The 23,851-nt window shown below is 48.6% G+C and overlaps 1 long non-coding RNA gene across 1 annotated transcript; it reads right to left on the reverse strand.

The window, feature by feature from the left end:
• Positions 1–228: 228 nt before the first annotated feature.
• Positions 229–16,900, reverse strand: LOC135914144 (uncharacterized). Its single transcript, XR_010568216.1, has 4 exons — positions 16,775–16,900; positions 13,789–13,833; positions 5,436–5,480; positions 229–249 (listed from the first exon to the last, which is right to left on the reverse strand). It is a non-coding gene; the product is annotated as an uncharacterized lncRNA (long non-coding RNA).
• Between the last annotated feature and the right edge of the window lie 6,951 nt (positions 16,901–23,851).

The following is a 23,851-nucleotide window of genomic DNA, read 5'->3' on the forward strand; positions in this document are numbered from 1 at the left end:
TATAATCAGTACATATGCCTATTACGCAATAGGGTATCCGGTGACCACTAAATGAGGGCACAAACATGACATATCTATGATGCTATCGGCAAAAAAGATTCCAATCAGATGCAGAGACCCGCATACTTACGCGGCCACGTCTGGAAATAAATAGCCTCATTCATGTTATACAGATTTCAAACTGTATAGAAAGAGAAGTTTGTATGACAGTTGAATATATATACTTACTTGATGACGTCTCCGATTTCGCTGAAACAAATGGCGTACCATACTTATCAAATTTTTATATTTTAGATGGGCATCAGCATTACTGTAGATAAACAAACCGTAATGAAGGCTTTCTATGTAAAGCACCGTGGTTGGGATTTAGGAAGTGTTCCTGTGTGTATAAACGGTTTGTGTGGACAATAACCGAGGACATACGATTGAGAATGATGAGATAACAGAGTACCGGTAATTGATAAAATGTATACTTGCATACGAAAGTCTGAGTCATTTTGCTGTCTCCTTAAGTACAGTGGATCACACTTCAATTAGGGCAGTGAGCGCAACTTCAAATTTATGGTCTTTTTTTTTTACTTCACAGGATTCATGAACGTACTCATGCATGTGAAGTCTCGTGAGCGCATTCCCGTTCACCCGTGAGCAAAATTATACGGACTGTACCCACGGACAACTTTCTGTGGCTATGAAGGCAAAGCTACGGGCGCGTGGCTGTTGCACATGTGTTACGGCGCCAAGTAGTACGGCAGCGTTTGACAGTGCTTTTCGTTGGTCGGAACAGACGCTGAATCGACGCCGCTTCCGCGTTCGACGGTTTCGCGTTTCGCCAGACGCGGTAGGGAAAACCCTCAAAATAAGTAAACTTTTACACTCATTGGTGCGTTCTGTCTTATTTAACTGTTGCTAGTAATGTGTTTGCTTTGTATTCCCCAGCATAAGCGAACCTGGAATAGAACGCAGGACTGTTTTCAGAAGGTCTCTCGCGTGTGTGCGCTTTGCCTCCGTAGCTTACCCTAATTCATAGCCGCAGAAAGTTGTCCGCGATTATAGGGACTTCGCGATAAAGCCGGCTTTCTCCTCTGCCTGCGAATGTAACTTGTAAGTGCGGAATGCAGTTCAAACATGACATTTGCGCATTTTACAATGACCCCGTCAATCGTAGTTGGTTCATAGTAATTACGAAGTAGTTCAGTTTTTAGGGGACGCTGCGGGCCGTACCCTTTTCTTCGCGGGTGTACAAGCACGGGCAGTCGTCTACCTAAATGGGTCGAACATTGAAATTGTGGTGAAGAGGAAGACGAAGAAGGCGCTCTTGTGTCGGCTGTGCGCGTGATCAGCGTGATCAGCTACTAGACTGGGCCTAGTTCCTCATATTAAATCATCTTATTACATTTGGTGGAGGTGCTGCACTCCCCGACCTCACCCTGGAACTTCGCAGCCGAACTTTAAGATCTGCTCCGGCCGCTGCTATGAACGACGCTCCCAACAATCCGCTTGGCGCATCTGCCGCTCCTGTCATGTGCGGCGCCGTGCAACGGCAGCGGGACCCTCCTGTTTTTAGCGGTTCAGGTGAGACTGACGTAGAAGATTGGCTCTCTACCTACGAGCACGTCAGTGAACACAACAAGTGGGATGACCCGACGAAGCTCCGTAGCGTCACCTTCTATCTTGCTGACGCTGCGAACTTCTGGTTTCACAATCACGAACGGGAACTGCAAACCTGGTCCGCTTTCAAAACTGCATTCGCGGAAGTCTTCGGTCGCCCAGCCTTGCGAAAACTCCGTGCTGAACAAAGCCTCCGCCAGCGCGCTCAACAGCCCGGCGAGACTTTTACTAGTTACATAGAGGATGTCGTTGATATTTGCGCCCGCGTCGATTCCACCATGACCGAAAAGGACAAGGTGAGGCACATCCTCAAGGGCATCGAGGACGACGCATTTCAAGTGCTCCTGGCGCGGAACCCTACTTCTGTCGCAGCTGTCGTCACTCTTTGCCAGAGCTTCGATGAGCTGCGTCGACAAAGGCTCCTTGCGCGCAGCGCTCTCGCACCTGGCGACTCTCTCTCGGCCCTCACGCTTCGCTCAAACATCGCTCATCAAACATTGCAGCATCGCTCTCTGTTGAGATTAAGGATTTCATTCGTGAGGAGGTGGCGCGCCAATTGTCTATGCTGCCTCTCAACGATGGACCTCCCCAGCCTGACACATTTCTGGCTGCTCCTATTAGGCGGGCCATTCGCGAGGAACTTGCTGGGTCTTTACCTTTCGCCCAAGCCTGCCCTCCCGTGGCTGCACCTCTGGCTTATGCCGAAGTCGCCGCGCGACCTGCGCGACGTTTTCGTTTCCGGCGCCAACGCGACTTCAAGCTGCACCTTCTCCCGCGTCGCCTCGCGTTCCATCTCGACGACCGGTTCAGACCCCTTAGCGCGCACGCGACAACCGACCCATCTGCTTCGCTTGCGGTGTAGCCGGCCACGTTGCGCGCTTCTGCCATCGTCGCATGCCACCTGCTGACGCTACTGTCGCACCGCCTGGATATGCCTATTCCCACCATACCAGCGGGCATGCGATGCTTGCCGGCCACGAGTTTTCGCCGCCTCCTCGACGCCTTATCGGCACCCATCGTTCGCCATCACCACGTCGTCGCTCATTTTCCCCCTTACGTCGCCGCCAGTCACTCAGCGAGGGAAACAAGTTGCTGCAGTTCCGCAGGCACGAACTGCAAGCTTCGGGACTTCTACAAGGCCTGCACAGTCGCCACGCAATTTATTGGACGTTTTGGTCGAAGGAACCGCCGCAATTGCGCTTATTGATACTGGGGCTGCAGTTTCTGTCATCGACGAAAAGCTTTGTCGCAGCCTCCATAAGGTCACGACGCCATTGTCTCGTATGCTTCTAAGCACCGCGACTGCGCAGCATATAGCCCCGCTCGCTCAATGTACTGCAAGGGTGGTCATCGACGGCATTGTCTATGTTGTTGAATTTCTCGTGTTGTCATCATGTTCACATGACATTATTCTCGGCTGGGTCTTCTTGTCTCACCATCGTGCCATCATCGACTGTGCTCGGGGCGAAGTAGCGCTTTTCCCGCTTGCCGATGCCCCGCGGCCTGACCTGCCTCACAGTCCTGGCCTTTCGACCAAACTCCTTGCACGCTATGATGGCCCATACCGCGACATGGACCGTACCTCCGCTGTCACCTATGTTGTAGAACCTGTGACACCTTCAACTGACTTAAGCCGCACTATGACCCCCTCATCCTACCTACGCCGTAAGTCGCCAGGATGGCTCCTCTTCTCTCCCGGGGGCCATTGTGGTGAAGAGCAAAACGAAGAAGGCGCTCTTGTGTCGGCTGTGCGCGTGATCAGCGTGATCAGCTACTAGACTGGGCCTAGTTCCTCATAATAAATCTTCTTATTACAAAATGAACGAACTGCCCAGAAACCGGCAGCTTCATTCGCCACATAGTTGAAATTTGCCGCCGATGTTTCCCAAATGGGTCATTTTCATCCATTTTAAGGCGGAAGCCTTTAATGGCTAATTGTCAAGGTCATCTGCCGTTGGCAGAAACTGTCACACCTTTCGGGTCTCCTGATTGGTTTCCTCTGTGTCGTTACGTCACTGCCGCCAGGCACAGGCGTGCGCCTCCTGATTGGCTCACCTGCATGAAGTCACTGTCGTCAAGTGCGAGTGTCGGGGTGGTTCGGCGCCGCGCGGAATGACTCATCACATCTGCACGCGTGGCGGCCGTGTATTCGACGGTGCGTCCTGACGTCACTGTCGTCAGGCGTTTCAGGCAGCCTACCCGATTGGGCGCTTTGCGGCCTGACGTCACTGTCGCGAGGCGCGCGTGGCGCGCGTCTGCTTGCGTGTGCTGTAGCGGCGGTGGCGGTGGTGGCGGCAGTTCACTTTGCGGTATCGTGTGGGCAGGATGCCTCGTCTCGCCAAACCAGTGTTTCCCAACACGCGACCTGCGGGAGCCGCTGAACGCAAACGGCGCTCAAGGGAGGCTGAGCGTATACTTCGCATGCATCAGGGCGGCGATGCACGTCCGACACCACGGAGTCCAGGGCCGTGACGGGCCAACGCAAGAGAGGCAATGCGTTTGAAGCGACTCGTTGCATCTCCGGATATCGAGGCAAATGAAGCTCGGAAGCGCCGTGAGCGCCATCTTGCCGCGGCAAGCTGAGCAAGTACAAGTCAATCGAGCGAAGTTTGAAGCGAACTACACCCCGACACCGCCATGGAAGACACGTCTCCTCCTGATCCACAAACGGCGCCGCAACAGTTCCAGGAAGCCACAGACTACTTTAACAGACACTTCGTCCACAACAACGTTGCAGGCATTTAATAAACAAACAAACATTCACATAACAGTGTACGAGGTTTGTGCCTCCGTGGAGTATGCCTCCATCGCCATTGGCAATGGTGTCAGGCTTCCGCCGTTTCACACTTTAGTCTCGACATAGTGTCTTCCGTTTTTTTTTTATAGATATACACTACGTATACTGTGTTCTATGGCAAGAAATTGTCATTTACAATGCTCATTCAGGTACGCTGCTCTGTGTTACACAGCCCGCCGAGTGAGGGTGCCAGGCAACTCGCGCGTCACATGTCCCACACTTATGCAGATCATACAACCAATAATTTCGAGCAGCGTTCTGTATGAGCACCGTTTCGAGTACTTATTCCATGACTATTGTAAATCTGTACAAAGGTATCCGGTGAGTTTTAGCATTGAAGTTCAGCCCATAGATTTAGCTCAGTGGCTATTGCTTCTTGCTGTTGTAAGCGAAGACGGGGGTTTCATTCTCAGCGAAGGCTGCCGCATCTCGACAGGGCGGGTTACCCACATTCTTACGCACTGCTTTTAACGACCGCCTGATGGACATTAAAGAGGAGGGCTTATACACGTTATACGTATACGGTATTCTTTGAAAAGCCGAATTTCCGGTAATTTGACCCTTATAGGTCAATTATTAGAAGAAAACATTCGTGCCAATCTTCCATATAATATTCGTACCAAAGTCCTAGTGCCAGTGCGTATGTATGACGTCACGGATTTGAATGTATTTTCTCCCAATTTGTGCCCTTGTGCCGATGTGAATGCTTGGGAAATTGGCTAAGTTCAATCTTTGGCTCCGTTTCGAAGTCCGAAACAGCTTCAATGCCCGTATCTTGTTTCTGCGTCGTATATGGTTTACCGAGCCTCTTGTAGCCCTAGCAGTGGCTTTTCTCGGTTTGGCAGAACATTCACCACGACAGCCTAAACTATTATTTTTTATTGAGTGTCTCATTAAGAGCACCGTGTGGTCAAATTGATGCGCAGTCATAAGCAATGGCTTTTCTCATAGTTCTTTCGTTAGCTTCGGGATGTTAAACTACGGAAAATAAGTAAAACTGTGCCTATACACGCTCAAAAGAACTTCTTACCTGAGGAACCTTCGACAGTAGACCCGGCGCTCATCTGTGCGGATGCTAAAAGTCAGGGCAAGATGCATTTAGGAAGTTGCAATATGCGCAAAATTTTTGAATTGAAGTACAGTTATGTTACTCAACAACAGCGCTCTTTGAAACTGCATGCGTAGCGTTGCAATTTGAGAAATGCTTTACCATTTAAGCCCATGGAGAAGAATCAATAATTATGCAAGCACCGACAGTTAGTGTTCACCAGTGAAAAACTATCTTCAGTAATTTTAATAGGTCTCAAGTGTTTTCGCTGGGCTTCGCGAATAGGTAAAAAAATGCGTGTTATTCATACCTGGAAAACAAATTCGGCAGAATGCTTGCGTGTCGCAATGCGAAAAGATTAAAGTTCCTTTAGGGAAATGCTTTTATTTTATACGCTCCCATATTGCAAAACTCAGTGCCGGTGGGACCCAATGCGCCGGATTATGGGCCCAGTGCCACGCGCTGGATGCTGCGGCGCTGGCTACTCGTGCGAAAGAGAGAGAGAGAGAAAAAACTTTTATTGTCAAGTTTTAGTGGAGCTTTCTTTCCCAGCAGTGTGGGCTAGCGTGGCGTCTGCTTTGCCGCGACGCTATCAGCCCATTCCGCCAACCGTATCTGGTCTTGCGGGTTGGAAGTTTTCGTTTTTTTCTCCCACTCGTCATGTGAGGGAGCTCGCCTAAAGAGTTCTCTCGGGGGAGGGTTCTTTTGGCATCCCCACAAGATGTGATCTTGGTCCGCAAGTGGACAGCTACAATGTTTGCAGTTTGGTGGATATTCACCACCGGTCATTGCAGCTAGCCTTTTTGGACTAAGTACAGATATAGTCTGTACTCTCCTGAGGTTAGTGGCCTGTATTCTTGTCAGTGTCTCGTGCGGGGATGGCTATATTCACCTGGATTCGCGGTAATAAACGGTCATTTCGTTGTAGGTGTGGATACCTTCATGTCGGTCAACCCCGTCGGGCAAGCCCACCTCCCGGTTACTAGCTGCTCGGGCGGCTAGATGGGCGGCCTCATTGCCAGGGTTGCCCGCATGAGCGGGTACCAACACCAACTTCAATTTATTGAGGTTTTTGTTAATTATTCTGAATGCTCGAGGGGAAATGAAACCTGAGGTGTAGTTGCGAATCGCTGTTTTCGAGTCGGATATAATAATCTTGGTGCCCGGAATGGAGGTGCCCATGGCGATGGCGGCCTCTTCCGCCTCCACAATGGAAGATGTGTTTACCGTCGCACAGCTGATGTTGTGCCCGTCGCCATTAGTGACGGCTATGGTGTGTCGACCATCACTGGTGCGACCAGCATCCACGCATATGGCGGGTTGGTTTTTGTAGCATTGCCAGAGTGCCGCCGCCCTAGCTTTGCGTCTACCGCTGTTTTCAGTGCTCATGCTTTTCGGAAGCGGGGGGATAATCTTGGTCCGGATAGTGTTAAATATTCGTTGTCGTTGCGGGATGTCTAAGGCTGGGCAATACCCTAAGGTGTCGAGGTTCCGCTGTCCCGCATGTGTGCCGGATAATCGAACTGTTTGAGCCCATTTGTGGGCCTCTATGATTTCCTCAACGTTATTATGCACCCCTAGACTCAAGAGTGCCTCTGTATTAGTCCATTTTGGTAGCCCAAGAGCCTGTTTGAATAACGTTCGGATTAGACTGTTAATCCGTTCCAAATCCCTCTTCCTGAGATGCAGGTAAGGGCAGACATACGCCACTCGGCTCAGAAAGAAAGCCTGGATTAGCCTGCAGGCATCTTTCTCCTTAACTCCGTGCCGTCGGTTGGAGACCCTCCTGAGAAGGTTCTGTAATTGCCCAGCTGTAGTTTGGAGTCGTGGTATGGCTTCTTGGTTGTGCGTGTTTTGCTGGATCCACAATCCTAACACTCTGATTTTAGGAACGGGTGGGACCGGTTGTCCAGCTACCTGCACCTGAATGTGTGCCGGCAAATTAGCAGCCGCATTTGCGGGATTTTTTTTTCCGGACTATAAGCAATTCTGACTTTTTCAGCGAACAGCTCAGGCCATTGTTGCGAGCGTGTTTCTGCACTGCGTCAGCCGCTGCCTGCAGTGATTCTGAAATCTCTCCATCTGACCCAGTGCACGTCCAGATCGTTACGTCATCGGCGTAGATGGCGTGCCTGATATGAGGAATCTCTTTGAGATGTCGGGATAAGCCACTCATGGTGGTATTAAAGAGGAAAGGAGAAAGTACTGCTCCCTGTGGTGTACCTCTAGTGCCGAGCTCTATGGTTTTTGCTTTCAATATTGCCTATGTTTACGGTGGCAGTACGTCCCTTGAGGAATGTGGTAATATAGGTATATGTTCTCTTACCTACGTTCATGTTGGATACGTTTTCTAGAATGGCTCGATGTGAGACATTGTCAAACGCTTTGTGTATGTCTAATGCTAACACTGTTCGAGTTGCGCGTATAGGCGCTGCGTTAAGGATAGCATTTTGTACTTGCCACAGTATGTCTTGGGTGCACAGTTTAGGACGAAAGCCGATCATTGTCTCTGGGAAGAGGTTGTTGGTTTCGGCATAGTCAACCAGTCTATTGAGAACCACATGCTCCATAGCCTTACCAAGACAAGAGGTAAGGGATATGGGTCTGAGGTTCTCTCGACTGAGTGACTTGCCCGGTTTAGGAATGAAGACCACGCTAGCGTGCTTCCACTCTTGCGGGAGTGTACCGTTTTGTCAGTGCTGATTAAAAAGCTTGGTGATCATTGTTATGGTAGGGTCATCTAGATTCCTGAGCATTTTGTTGGTGATCTTATCTTTACCGGCTGATGATGTCGTGCGTAGGCAGCTGAGAGCGGCGCGTACTTCGGCCTGGGTGATGTCTTCGTCTAATGTTGTGTTTTCGTCTCCTCTGTACTCTATATATGCACCCGGCTCCCGTTCAGTATTAAGATATTGCCCGATCAAGAGGTTTACGAATTCAGAGTCTGTGCCCGGGAAACTGTGTACGATTTTCTGAATCCTTTTATGAGCAGCACCTTTAGAGCGTTGTGGATCTAGCATGTGTTTAAACAGGGTCCAGGGGTTCTTTTTGCTTAACTGGCCATTCATATTGTCGCATAATTGGTTCCATTCCATAGTGCTCAGCTCGCTAGAGTAGTCCTGAATCTCTTTCTCTAGGGCGGCGAGTTCGTGGCGCAGCGTGCGGTTGATCTTATTCTTTAGCCATCTCTGCTGAAGGTCTTTACGCTTTTCCCATAGACCTAGGAGTTTTGAGTCTGGCACGGGGCCTTCCTCTTCTATCGGTGCCATGGTCGTGGCATTGTCCAAATCCTGGATAAGCTCATTCGTCCACGCACTGAGGTCACCTATATCGGTGAGCTGTTTGCGGTTTCTTACGTATCGGAATACATCCCATTTGGTATGTGGAATCAGCTTCATTTTCCTTTTATGCCCTTTTGAAGAGATAGTGATAACAGCGACATAGTGATCGCTCCCAAGACTAGTTTCGGTGTTATCCCAAAGAGCACCATTGGCATTTTTGACGAAGCATAAGTCGGGTGTGGTATTCCTGCTTACACTGTTGCCGATACGCGTGGGTCTATCTGGGTCAGTGATGAGTGTAAGTTCCAAGTCACTTGTCACTGAATATAGTGCATTGCCTTTCCTAGTGCAGGTTTGGTATCCCCAGACTGTGTGCGGAGCGTTAAAATCTCCTACAACAACCAGTTGTTCCTTCTCTGCGGCTTTACATGCTTTTTTCAGGAGGGCAATAACTCTGTTGCTTTTATCTTTCGGGGAGCTGTACAAGGTAAGGATGAATACACATCTGTGCTCCTTTTTCCTAGGCAGTAGCTGTACAAACGTGTAAGGAATTTTGTCTTCCTCCAGATCGATTGGCATCGCCGTTAGGTTGCGTTGTATCGCAACTGCCGTAGAAGGTTTATTGTCGGCTTCAGTGAACTCATTGAACGTGGTATACCCAGTAATTTTGACTTGCGTGCCTGTTTCCTGTAAGGCTACAACATCTACCTTGGGATCAAAGCTAGCGAGTTGGAACTGCAGTGCTGCACGCTTTTGCTGAAAGGATCTGCAATTCCATTGAATAATCTTAATAGTTTCAGCCATCTTTTTTGGTGTACGGTTCTGCCCTTACCGGCAATACAGATGTCATTTTGAAGCCCTTAGTGTTGAGCACTTTGGTAGCTGTGGTGGCAAGTTGTTCGTGTTCCGGGCTTTGTGTAAGGCTCTGTGTACATTCAGCTCTATACACAGCACCTATCCTGGTAAGCTCGTGGGCTACCATCTGCTGAAATTCTGCGGTAGACTTTACGTGACTGGAGACTGTCTCAGCTAGCTGAGCAATTGCTACTTCCAACTTATCTACTCTGTCCATATGGTTTGAGGCTTCGCACTCCTTGGGTGTGTCCCGCACTGCCGCTTTGCGTTTGTTTGACGGTTCTGCCTCCATCGATTCAAGTTCACCTTTCCGAACACAGGCCACTATTTCGCGTGCAGCCGGCGTCATAGAGGCGCCTCCAATTGGCTGCCTACTTTCTAGGGCCCTGATTTTGGCATTGGTTGCCTCTAGTTGTCTCAGTGCTCTAATCTCTTCAGCGAGCTCCCTCACCTGGTTTGCATCCTGTTGAGGTCGTGCGGGCGTGGGGTTGGGCTCGGGATTGGCTGACCAGGCGACTTTCCGCGATACCGCCTGGTCACTTCGTTGTTTGGAGTTGGAGTGGCTACGAGACTGGCTGTTGCTCCGGCTGCGCTGCCTGCTGCCACTTCTACTATTTGAAGCTTCGCGCTGCTCGGAACGCACGGAAGGGCGGCCGTGCCGCACGGCGTCTCGGTAGCTCGTTCCGCCCTCTGTGCCGGCGCCAGATGCGTTTTGTGTGCCACTCGCCGGTGGCCCTGCTGTCATCGACGTGGTCACGCTTCCTCTTTTTCCTTCCCTAGCTGGTTGTCTGCGCTGCGCAGGTGGATAGAAGCGATAGCGGCAGCTGGGAACGCCGGTAGGGTGACCGCCGCGGCAGATGATGCAACGCGCTTTGCACGCTGCCACAGTTCCCCGTGGCGGCGTCTCATGTTCTTCGTCGCCGCAACGGTGACATCGTTGTCGTCTTGGGTCCGGACAGACATCGGAGCGATGGCCAATCCGGCGACAGTTAAAGCAGGCTTCAATCCATTCGCGGAATGGATGCACGTTAAAGATTGAGGCCCAAAAGCGGACGTGCTTGGGTAATGTTTGTCCGGCAAATGTCACCACAATATGGCGAGAGGATCCTATCCTTCTTGCTCCAGCGATTTCCAAACCTGGATTTCTCGTGCATATTTCCTTTAATATGTCGGCGTCAGTCTCATCCGGGTAAGAGTAATAGATAACGCCTTTCAATGAATTTTCCGGGGCCAGTGCGTATGCCAGAACGGCACATTCCTGTTGATCAATTTTAAGGCACTTGATGTTATAATAAGCTTCAGCTCTTACCGTGGATGGGGTGCTGATCAGCGCAGTGTTGCTGGTAGGGTGTACTCTGACTTGATCTTCTTGCACCGCTTCATCCAGGTTAGCTTGGGCCGCAGCACACACTGTACACAGAATCTTGGCTGCATGGGCCGTAAGACAGCAGGTTGATCGCGCACTGTGGGCGAATGATGATCTTGTAATCTTCGGCCGGGAGCTTCGGTGGGGGTCTTCTCTTCGGTAACGACGGCGGGCGAGCGCGATATCTCGGTGCGCTGCTTGGCGTTTCATTCGGCGTCCCTTTGTTCCCTTCGGCGGCTGGCTGCGTCTCGGCGTCAGTCTTGCGTCGGGCATATCGCCGCTGCGTGTCGAGAGCGGTCCAACTGCCGCCGTTCAGTTCTTCGTCGGTGATGTTTTTCCCATCCACGACAATTTCAATGCTGCAGAATTTTTGGATCACTAGGGTAATGCAGTGGTGTCGGCGTGGAGTCCCGACCACGCCGGCGCCGATAGGCTTCTCCATGAGAGCAAGAAGTGAACGCCGGCGAAAAACACTGGTAATAAGGCGAAATGTCCACCCACCGACCAAAACTTGGTATCAGCGTTGTCCTCTCGTCTATAGGCTCCTCCGCTGTCACCTATGTTGTAGAACCTGTGACACCTTCACCCGACCATAGGCATCGTGGGCGTGACACGGTTCATGTCAACCGACTTAAGCCGCACTATGGCTCCCTCATCCTACCTGTGCCGTAAGTCGCCAGGATGGCTCCTCTTCTCTACCGGGGGCCATTGTGGTGAAGAGGAAGACGAAGAAGGCGCCCTTGTGTCGGCTGTGCAAGTGATCAGCGTGATCAGCTACTAGACTGGGCCTAGCTCCTCATGATAAATCATCTTATTACAAAATGAACGAACTGCCGAGAAACCGGCAGCTTCATTCGCCACATAGTTGAAATTTGCCGCCCATGTGTCCCAAATGGGTCATTTTCATCCATTTTAAGGAGGAAGCCTTTAATGGCTGATTGTCAAGGTCATCTGCCGTTGGCAGAAACTGTCACACCTTTCGGGTCTCCTGATTGGTTTCCTCTGTGTCGTTACGTCACTGCCGCCAGGCACAGGCGTACGCCTCCTGATTGGCTCACCTGCATGAAGTCACTGTCGTCAAGTGCGGGTGTCGGGGTGGTTCGGCACCGCGCGGGATGACTCATCACATCTGCACGCGTGGCGGCCGTGTATTCGACGGTGCGTCCTGACGTCACTGTCGTCAGGCGCTTCAGGTAGCCTACCCGATTGGGAGCTTGGTGGCCTGACGTCACTGTCGCGAGGCGCGCGTGGCACGCGTCTGCTTGCGTGTGCTGTAGCGGCGGTGGCGGTGGTGGCGGCAGTTCACTTTGCGGTATCGTGTGGGCAGGACGCCTCGTCTCGCCAAACCACTGTTTCCCAACACGCGACCTGCGGGAGCCGCTGAACGCAAATGGCGCTCAAGGGAGGCTGAGCGTATACGTCGCATGCATCAGGGCGGCCATGCACGTCCGACACCACGGAGTCCAGGGCCGTGACGGGCCAACGCAAGAGAGGCATTGCGTTTGAAGCTACTCGCTGCATCTCCGGATATCGAGGCAAATGAAGCTCAGAAGCGCCGTGAGCGCCATCTTGCCGCGGCAAGCTGAGCAAGTACAAGTCAATCGAGCGAAGTTTGAAGCGAACTACACCCCGACACCGCCATGGAAGACACGTCTCCTCCTGATCCACAAATGGCGCCGCAACAGTTCCAGGAAGCCACAGACTACTTTAACAGACACTTCGTCCACAACAACGTTGCAGGCATTTAATAAACAAACAAACATTCACATAACAGTGTACGAGGTTTGTGCCTCCGTGGAGTGTGCCTCCATCGCCATTGGCAATGGTGTCAGGCTTCCGCCGTTTCACACTTTAGTCTCGACATAGTGTCTTCGTTTTTTTTTTCTTTATAGATATACACTACGTATACTGTGTTCTATGGTAAGAAATTGTCATTTACAATGCTCATTCTGGTACGCTGCTCTGTGTTACACAGCCCGCCGAGTGAGGGTGCCAGGCAACTCGCGCGTCACATGTCCCACACTTATGGAGATCATACAACCAATAATTTCGAGCAGCGTTCTGTATGAGCACCGTTTCGAGTACTTATTCCCCGACTATTGTAAATCTGTACAAAGGTATCCGGTGAGTTTTAGCATTGAAGTTCAGCCCATAGACTTAGCTCAGTGGCTATTGCTTCTTGCTGTTTTAAACGAAGCCGGGGGTTTCATTCTCAGCGAAGGCTGCGGCATCTCGACAGGGCGGATTACCCACTTTCTTACGCACTGCTTTTAACGACCGCCTGATGAACATTAAAGAGGAGGGCTTATACACGTTATACGTATACGGTATTCTTTGAAAAGCCGAATTTCCGGTAATTTGACCCTTATAGGTCAATTATTAGAAGAAAATATTCGTGCCAATCTTCCATATAATATTCGTACCAAAGTCCTAGTGCCAGTGCGTATGTATGACGTCACGGATTTGAATGTATTTTCTCCGAATTTGTGCCCTTGTGCCGATGTGAATGCTTGGGAAATTGGCTAAGTTCAATCTTTGGCTCCGTTTCGAAGTCCGAAACAGCTTCAATGCACGTATCTTGTTTCTGCGTCGTATATGGTTTACCGAGCCTCTTGTCGCGCTAGCAGTGGCTTTTCTCGGTTTTGCAGAACATTCACTACGACAGCCTAAACTATTATTTTTTATTGAGTGTCTCATTAAGAGCACCGTGTGGTCAAAATGATGCGCAGTCATAAGCAATGGCTTTTCTCATAGCTCTTTCGTTAGCTTCGGGATGTTAAACTACGGAAAATAAGTAAAACTGTGCCTATACACGCTCAAAAGAACTTCTTACCTGCGGAGACTCCGACAGTAGACCCGGTGCTCATCTGTGCGGATTCTAAAAGTCAAGGCAAGATGTAGCAATATGCGCAAAATTTTTGAATTGAAGTACAGTAATTTTACTCAACAACAGCGCTCTTTGAAACTGCATGCGTAGCGTTGCAATTTGAGAAATGCTTTACCATTTAAGCCCATGGAGAAGAATCAATAATTATGCAAGCACCGACAGTTAGTGTTCACCAGTGGAAAACTATCTTCAGCAATTTTAATGGGTCTCAAGTTTTCTCGCTGGGCTTCGCGAATAGGTAAAAATGCGTGTTATTCAATCCTGGAAAACAAATTCGGCAGAATGCTTGCGTGTCGGAATGCGAAAAAATTAAAGTTCCTTTAGTGAAGTGCTTTTATTTTATACGCTCCCATATTGCAAAACTCAGTGCCGGTGGGACCCAATGCGCCGGATTATGGGCCCAGTGCCACGCGCTGGATGCTGCGGCGCTGGGCAGGCGCGGCGTACTGCGAGGCGCTGGCTACTCGTGCGAAAAACAGCTCTGGAGCGTTAAGTATACGGTGCCTGGACACCGTTCATATATATTTTCTTGAATACAGAAAGCAACAAGGAGTGTTTTAGTGCAATAAAGGAAACGTAAAAATAAAACTGCTCCGACCAGGACTTGATCGTCACAACTATAGATCCAAAGCCCGGCACTTTACCGATACGTCACACCGGCAGCCTAACTGCAGGGAGAACCAGCGCCTGTACAGCACAAACCACTGCACCCCAGCGTCATGGCACTGGAACCAGCGTATCGTCCAGTGTGACCTCTTAGCCAGCGTTGCCACTGGTGTCCCAGCGAGTCGGAGCGAGTGCCAGCGTATCCAGTCGTACCCAGTGCCAGAAAACGCTCTGGTTCCACACTGGAAGACGGTGGTCTTTGCAATAGGGTCACGAGGTAGCGCCACCTCCTCCCCACCGGCTGTGACGTCGCGTGCCGAATGACGCGCTCATTAGGCGAGAAATTTAGTCATCCAGATGGCTGCAATGTGGCGTGTGCAGTGACGCGCGCACTAGGCCGCACATTTAGCCAATCAGAACTGTGGAGCCGCCGTGGCGTCGGGCAAGCGTGCTCGTCGCGCACTTCAGATGCCCAGGCTCCATTCCCACCCCGACTGAAACGTAATGGACTTTGTTTTTAGTGCCATTAACTTACTTTGTTTACATGAACCTCTGTGAGAAATTGGACGGCAATCGGAGCATTTTTTGACGTGTTCTTACTCTTTGCGCCATCGGCCATATTTCGCACCATCGCTCGGTCACGTAGACGCCGACGGATTTTTCGTGTAATGAGGCATACATTGCTTTCGCATTAAGGTGGCGGCCTGTATCGCATTTCGTGTCCCTCATATGGAAAAGTATGCAAGTACCCGTGATGCGAGGGAAATGGGTTCCCAAAACGGCTTCTCCAACTAGCACTTGGGCAACCCTGTATTCCAGAGAATATTCAACGTGAGTGGATCTTAGCATGGCCATTGGTATATTCGCAAAACTGAGGTATCACCAAAATTTCGCGCAATGTGCTGAACTACAGCGCAAATTACCGTTCAGCCTGAAGCTATGATTTCAAAATAATTCCTAAATAGTTTGTTTAGGATGTATACAGAAATAATGTCAGAAATACTCGTGCGCGATAGCTATGGCGAATTCGTCAGCTGCACTAAATTCGATTCGAGCAAGCCTCTGTAATTTTTCAAAACTTATGTACATGATTCTGTCAAAAAGAAATCACGCCCTCAAGTTAGCCGAAATAATCATATTTCCATTAACCTTCTAATACTGCACCGCCCTTGCAAAGCTTCGTATGCGATTACCACCCAATCGCTATTCTTTATGCCATGCGGCAGAATGTCGTGTGTGGTCTGGGACTGTGGTTACGTCATAGTCGCATCGGTGACAACAACAAGAACAACAACAACAACAACAACAACAACAACAACAATAATAATAATAACAATAATAATACCTATATAAACATAGATGCGCCGATTGAGGTAAATGACAACACAGCTTGGCTGCTCGTCCTTCAGAGTGAATGGACTGATTTTTTTCTTTGATGGGACGGGTCAGGAATGAGAGCCACAGTGGCTTCACTAAGATAACCAACTCCATTTACATACTGACACACGGCAGTGCAGAAAACAACAAAAATAAATAAAACATCAGTACAATTCCGTTTACATACAATAATACACCCAGCCATGCGGAAAAAATACAGGCGCGGCCACTGTTAGTGGGAGCACGAAGCCCTTGGCATCGCTGCGCACAGTGCCCCACCACCGGCGCCTCATGAAGTCTTGCGGCGCAGGCGTAACCAGTGCGATTGGCAAAAAGCCCGGGAAATCTATTATACGGGCTCTCTTGTTCCTGCTAGCAGTGGCCGCGCTTGTGCCTTATGCATTACGCACACAATGCAGGAAGATTGCGGCGAACTACGGAGTGCAGGTTTATTCAAAATGACGCTGGCAAAGTCAGCACGAAAATGGGTGCATCAATACCCTTTCAGAAGTTTAACATGACAAATGGATGCCGTATTACGTAACAATAATTTAGCTCTCGCTGCCACCACCATCATGCCGGTAAGATGGAAGCTGCAAACGCGCTGCTGCGGTCGTCTCGCTTTTTGACGTGTGTATTGGATGTCGTGCGCCTCTAGCGACGATTTCGACAAATGTGCGTGGCGTCGCCATGTGCCATGACACCGCGATCACAACGCGCCAACATGTGGGGATGATATACCCATAAGTCTTCGCCGTCACAGCCTTCAGTTCTGGCCACTGCTTGGAATAACTAATTGAACTTGCAACAAAGCAGCTACAATACCTGGCCTCCCGAGTTTTACAACAGTCGGCAGACGCCAGTTGGTTTTCCAAAGAGTGAACCCTTCGAGCAGTCAGCAGAACTCGGTGGCGTCTCGATCACGGTCAAACATGAACAGCGCACTTACCCATGATTGTCAGAATGCTGCTAGGTTTAGCTGTCAGTTCGGCAAGGGACGCAGAGGGCGTAGATCTTCGAGACGAAGGTAAAAGTCCGTCATAGAAGAGAATGGAGCCGGCAATCACGAGCCGCGCGTGATCAGGCGCTGCTGGCCGCAATTGCAATAAGAATTCTCTTTTGTGAAGACGTTGACGAAGGGAGAGATTTTATATTTAGTGCGAATAACGGTCTTTGAGAAATTCACGCTCTTTCACTGTCTACGTAGATATTTAGCCTCTTTACGCCAACTTTCGTCATGAGCGCGCAAATAGACAACTTTTCCCGTTGCTTTCGTACAGCTGTGCATTGTTCAAATGGTGTATTTGTCCAGAAGGCAAGTTCGTTGCGCTGATCTTCACTAGAGGGAGAGTGGTTCGGTCAGCACATTGCGAAAATGATGATGATGACATGGCGCTGTGTAATGCGCTAGCTTTTTTAGGGTGCTTCATGCACTTTGCGCCGGCTATTTATTTATTTAATTTAAATATTTTAATACCCTAAAGGCGCAATGCGGACATTACATACGGGGGGATTCATTAAAGAAATAATACAATATACAACACAGCATATAATTGGCTAAAGACAGAAATAAACAAGTTAAGAAGCCAGGTACAAGTTAATAGGGGGGGAAAATGGCTAGGAACAGGTACTGAAAAGATGCACATGTAGCAAATCCCACAAAATAAAACAAAAATCGCACCTTCAGAAGTTACAAAATATGGCATCTGACATTTTTCGGAACGTTACGGCCGACACACATACTGAAAAAAAAACGCACATCATTTCACATTGGAATTTTCTAAGTATGACCAATGAGCTATTTGAAATGATGATGTTCCAGCGATAGCCGCAATGCTATAAGGAAGCGAATTCCGCTCTTCAATAGCCAGGATCAAAGGTGAGTATTTGTTTAGTTCTGTCCGAACGAAAATGGGTTTAGTCTTCTTCATATGATCTACACGAGCCGATGTGTGCGGCGCCGGGAGAAGATGTGAACTTTCAAATGGCGTTTTGCTGTGGTAGAGGGTATGGATAAAGTATATGCGGCTGAATTTTCTGCGCATGAACAGAGGTGGGAGATGGAGGGATATTTTCAGTGCTGTTACACTTTGATACCGAGAGTAACGGGAAAGGATGAATGGAGCAGCCTTGTTTTGTAGAGATTCCGACATGTTAATAAGGTAGGTATAATGAGGGTTCCAGATCGCTGAGGCATAAATTATGCGTGATGTTCTGTGTCCTGATTGGCTTGGAGTAGTCGGCGTTTAAGAAGACCAAGTTTTTTTAAGGCTTTGATAGTAATCAGTTCAATATCAGTGCCCCAGGATAAATTAGAGCTAAAATTAATACCGAGGTATTTTACCGACGCTGCAGTTTCAATGATTGTATTATTAACTGTGTAGGCATTAGGACTTGCGTTAGCAGCGGAAGTAAACTTGAGATGTTTAGTTTTATCTGCGTTAATTCCCATTCGCCACCTGCCGCACCAATGAGTTAGCTCATCAAAATCAGTCTGGAGAGCTATGATGTCGTAAGCGCTCGATATTACTTGATAAATCAGGCAGTCGTCTGAAAATAATCCTATTGTTGATGTAATGTTTGACGTGATATCAATAATATAAATTAAGAAAAGCAGTAGACCCAGCACCGAACCCTGGGGTACTTACTCCTGCAGCAACACCTGTACGTCTTGATAAGAATCTCGCTAACTTAACTGACTGAAAGCGGTTTGTTAGAAATGCGTTGATCCCCTGCGTAGTGCGTTGATCCAGCTGCAGGTTGCGTACCTTTCTCATCAGGTGGTTATTAGGCACGCGATCAAAGGCTTTAGAGAAATCAATAAAGATGGAGTCAATATAGAGGCAAGAGTCGATTGCTTGATGAAGGTTTAGTGTTAACACCAATAACTGTGTCTGACACGATAAATGTTTGCGGAAGCCATGTTGGTTGTTATGAATCAAGTTGTTCTGGTTAAGATGAGTCATAATGTTACTGTATAATATGTGTTCGAGTACCTTGCAACATATCGAGGTCAGTGAAATTGGCCTGTAATTATTAGGCACGCATCTGTCTCCAGATTTAATTACCGGGATTACATAAGCGAAACTCCAATCTTCTGGCACACATGTCGTATCGAGTGACTGTTGGAGAATGAGAGATAGCAGGAAAGCGGTGTGTTGGCAGGTAATTTTTAACATTTTCGCGTTGATGCCATAGGGTCCTGGGCTAGTGTGGTGAGGTAGGCGTTCAACTGCACGAGCCACGCCTAGCGCAGATATGTGAATTGGTGAAAAGGGAATCTGGATATCGGCTTCAGAAAGCAGCAGTGGATCGTAAATGGGCAATTCATCCGTACAAACTTGTTAGAAGTGGTTATTGAATTGTTCTGCACAATGTTCTAGAGGTAGGGTGCTGCCCTATACACCCAAAAGAACAGCAACCATACTAGCGCTTTTAGGATTAACAGCGTTCCAAAATTTCTAAGGGTCCGTTTTTATCAAAGTAAGAAGTGTAAAATGAAAATATTTGTTTTTGGCTTCAGAAATTTGTTTTTCAGCTTCTTTAAAAATGCTTTTGTTGCTTTGCCAGTCTGTAGGCTCCTTTGATCGAACGGCTTTCCTAAATGCTCTTTTTTTCCCATTTAGTGCCCTGTTGACATCTGTGGTAAACCAAGGATCGTTAGTATGTGTGCTTATCATTCGTTTTGGCATGCAGGAATCTTCAATTTCTTTGAGTTTGTCACGAAACAACTTCCAATTTTCATTAGTCATACGGTTATGAAAATTGGCCTGAAAGTTTTTGTGAAAGTTTCCAGCAACAGGTTCATTTTTTCAACATCCGCACGTGCGTAGTTGTAGATAAGCTTTTTTGGGTTTTGTTTTGTCGGCCCGTGGAAGCAGAAAAGAACAGTGCACAACTATATAGTCACTTATTTCTTCCAGGACGTGGACGTCTGAGAGCTCAGGATTGGTTGTTAGGATTGGGTCTAGGATATGTTTACCGTGAGTGGGCTCGTGAACAATTTGGGTGAGCTGGTGATATTGAAGTAAATGAAGAAAGTTAATGTTCTCCTGTCAGTTACTATTGGAGCCAACAGTTACTGTCGTCCAGTTAGTCGCGGGAAAGTTAATGTCACCTGCTAAAAATAGGAGCCGATTCGGCTGCTTTATAAGGATCTGCACAATAGCGTCATTTAACAGTTGAATGAATTCAGGATGGCTACTTGGTGGCCTATAACAGGCACCTCTAATGCCAAACATATGACCAAGTTGAGCAGAAACCCAGACTATTTCTAAGGGAGAGTCGATAAGGGGTAAGAGATGCATGGAAGCCTTTGTTAATCGCAATGAGCACTCCTGCTCCTCGTCGAGAATCATCCCTATCTTTCCTGAATAAAACGAACGATGATGGAAGCGCTATGTCGTGACCTGCAACGTCTTCGGTTAGCCACTTTTCGGTACCCCCGATGATATCAGCTGAGCAGGTATGTGCAATAGCTTGAAGTGCGTCTACGTTGTTATGTATACTGCGGAAGTTTGCCAAGACCAAGAAGATTGGTTTAGTTTTGTTACGGTTGGCTTTCTTTGTGGTAGACGGTCAACTCTCGGGCGGCGAGTGCCTGGAAGGAAGGTTTTTCACGCTATCTGTTGCCGAATCATACAGGTAAACACCATTCTTTATGCGAAGCCTATCCAATCTTACAGAATAACGCTCGTTTTCTCTGATATTCGCTTTGCCGAAGTCGCGCAGCTTTTTCCGTGCATGTAGAACCTTCGGGGAGATGTCCGTCCGTCCGTACGTCCATCCGTCCGTCCGTCCGTCCATCCGTCCATCCATCCATCCATCCATCCGTCCATCCATCCGTCCGTCCATCCATCCGTCCGTCCATCCATCCGTCCGTCCATCCATCCATCCGTCCGTCCGTCCATCCATCCATCCATCCATCCATCCATCCATCCATCCATCCATCCATCCATCCATCCATCCATCCATCCATCCATCCATCCATCCACCCATCCATCCATCCATCCATCCATCCGTCCGTCCGTCCGTCCGTCCATCCATCCATCCATCCATCCATCCATCCGTCCATCCGTCCATCCGTCCGTCCGTCCGTCCGTCCGTCCGTCCGTCCGTCCATCCGTCCATCCATCCATCCGTCCGTCCGTCCATCCATCCATCCGTCCGTCCGTCCGTCCGTCCGTCCGTCCGTCCGTCCATCCATCCATCCATCCATCCATCCATCCATCCATCCATCCATCCATCCATCCATCCATCCATGTTGTGGCCACTTGTTTTTCCGCCTACCTGTTTCACTGGGTTGTCAGTGGTCAAAAGGGTAGTGCATCTGGCTGTTGTCCTGCGGTAATAGGTTTGAAAACCAACCATCGAGTCCTCTTGAGTCACAGAGTGCGGGGCAGCGAGTACATAAGTGCTACCCCTCTACGAAGCTCTTTCACGGCGACATGGACCGCAGATGATGCAGGACTGGGCAGTTGGCGGGGTTGGAAGAAACTCTTCGACGCCGTCTTCGAGCACTCGGTCTGTGCCACTCGGTCGGTGCTGGTCTTCAATGAACCTAATTAATACCGGTGTTGGTCTTCAATGAACATGTGCGATGCCAACTCGGGTAACTGAGTATGTGTAACTCGGTATGAGGCTTTAATCCGTCGGATGCTTAGTGGAACGAAACCGCATAAGAGGGATTTCACAAGGAGAGCAACCCTATGTTTTAGCGGGCGGTGCCCTAAAGGTACTGGATATGGGCCGCTTTTCAATGAACGCCTCTCATACCGACGCTTTAGTGAGCTGCGGGATTAATGCACGGGGTATGTGCCTTTCTTCAGTGAGCCTCTCGCCAACTTAAGTAACTGAGTCCGTGCCACTAAGTGCGTGGCAAGCAAAGGAGTAGTTGCCAGCATTCGCAGGCACCGGCGCGGCACGCTTCTCGTCTGGGAGCCCACGCGTGGGCTTCTCGGCAGTGCGACTAGACAGCGCAGCGTGTGCAGAAAGAACAGGTGGCCTCCATGCGTACATCCGAAAAATTCGATGTTGACAAAACCACTGCAAAATCAGTTTTCGTGACATGCTCCGCCATTTTCCAACTGGCTTTAGAAGGCCGCCGTAAAGCCCCTCTATCCACGCATCACCGCCGCTTTTCCTGGCCGATCAAGATGTGTATGGAGGGATTTTAGGCCGCCGTATGCGTGCGTGGTCCGAAGCTGTCATACGCCTTGGCGGCTTTGCTGTGACTACAGAACATTGGCTGGTTGCTGCGCCCCGCAGTGCTCTAATCATTCGCAGAATAGCTGGCGGATGTTGTCATTTCCAAGGGACAAAGAACGGCTGCCTATGGAACGTGAATAATAAACTTAGCAATGAGCTGCCGCGAACGCCTTGTGCTTCCACAACCCTTGTCATTTCCAGCTACAACCTGCTGGTCCACAAGGCATGAGCCTATCAGGAAGCCTGCACTGTGGCATTAGCTCCTTTGGGAAACATAAATGTTTTAACTCTCACTTTCTCTCTGTCTCTACGTATTAAGAAAACAATACACTTACTAGTTCTTTATTGCAAGCATTTTAGTCTCCTAACAATTATTATAATTTTGAGAATAAGTTGTGGTTTGTCGTCTAGTCCTACGAGATTCCAATTTCACCGGCACGTCGTCAACGTTGTACGTGGCTTGCACCAATGTCAGAGGTAAAAATTTTTATTCGACAGTTGTGAGCATGGTATACCATCACAGTACCCAACCGCTGTTCTACGCTGCATTTGATTGCAGCGTGGAACACGCGGACACAGTGGCACAAGACGGCGGAGCGGGTCCAGAAAGAAGCGCGAGATGATAGGCTCGTTGCCGCATCGCGCTTTTTACAGGGAGGCTGTATTTGTCAACGCTTCCACACATTTTTCAATGTCCGTGCCTCAAACCTCCCGCGCTCTCTATGAAGTGGCAAAGCAAAACAAACCAGTAAGGCATGTGCTGACACCTGTCGTAGCAAGATCAAAGCTAAAGAAATCACCAAATACATAATTTAATGCAATAATTAGTAGAGGAAACTCTGGCGCTAATGTCTACCGCGGCTGCAATCGGGGTTGTTTAGCCAGCATTTAAATTATGGGAAGTACATTGATTTGCCTTAACTTCGTCCTGCTGCATTTAAACAGCTCTACGACTATGTAAATTTGTCATGTTCTACAAGGTACAGTGTAAAAAATAATTAAGGTGGCGGTCCCACTCCAGCGGCACGAGCCCCGCGTTTTCAGTACTTTTGGAGCAACCGTGGCGGCTCTTCTACTTAGGATATAAAGTTGTCGTATATACCACAACAAAGATTATTTCTTGTAGATTCCAACTATATGTAATATAAAAAAAATGATTAATGCGATTTAGAAATAAATGTTCAAGAACAAGCACGAAATAGATGGTTTTTGCGAACAGTGTCTAAGTTGTGACCATATTTAGAAGAAACTACCGCATTAACGGCGTTGCGGCTTGCTCTGTAGCTTTACGACATATTTATCTCTTTCCTAGACGCAGCAAAATAATGTTGTATTTTTACTTTTTGAATAATTTGCTTTTGAAGATTGCCAAATATCGCAACTGCTAATCTAAACAGTCCGGCTAGTACATCTTTAAGGAAGCTAAATTTTGGATAAGTTAGAGTTGAAAGAATTTCCATTTAGGACACAAAATTTCATTCATGTACCTTTATTGGGTTTCCTAATAATGCGACAGAAATTAGGCAATATTTAGAATTCTGGTCCTACTTTTGCCCATTTTTGCGGAAAGGTACTAAAGCTACGAAGTTGCGGTTTTGTATGAGGCAATTAGAAGCCTTAATTTAAAATCTCAACGCGTGCTTTTCCAATGAAGCAAAAAGAAACGCTGTACGGGACGCGTGAATTTTACTATTTTTTTGCCACTGGTAACATCGATAAAGTCGACGCAACGTACAAACCGCACCATAATCTAAGGGCTCGTATCTTAAAAATTAGCAGCTATGGTCATTTTTATTGTAATATGCTATAATCACAGCGA

This window comes from Dermacentor albipictus, unplaced genomic scaffold, assembly GCF_038994185.2.
Source record: "Dermacentor albipictus isolate Rhodes 1998 colony unplaced genomic scaffold, USDA_Dalb.pri_finalv2 scaffold_15, whole genome shotgun sequence".
NCBI classification, from domain to species: domain Eukaryota; kingdom Metazoa; phylum Arthropoda; class Arachnida; order Ixodida; family Ixodidae; genus Dermacentor; species Dermacentor albipictus.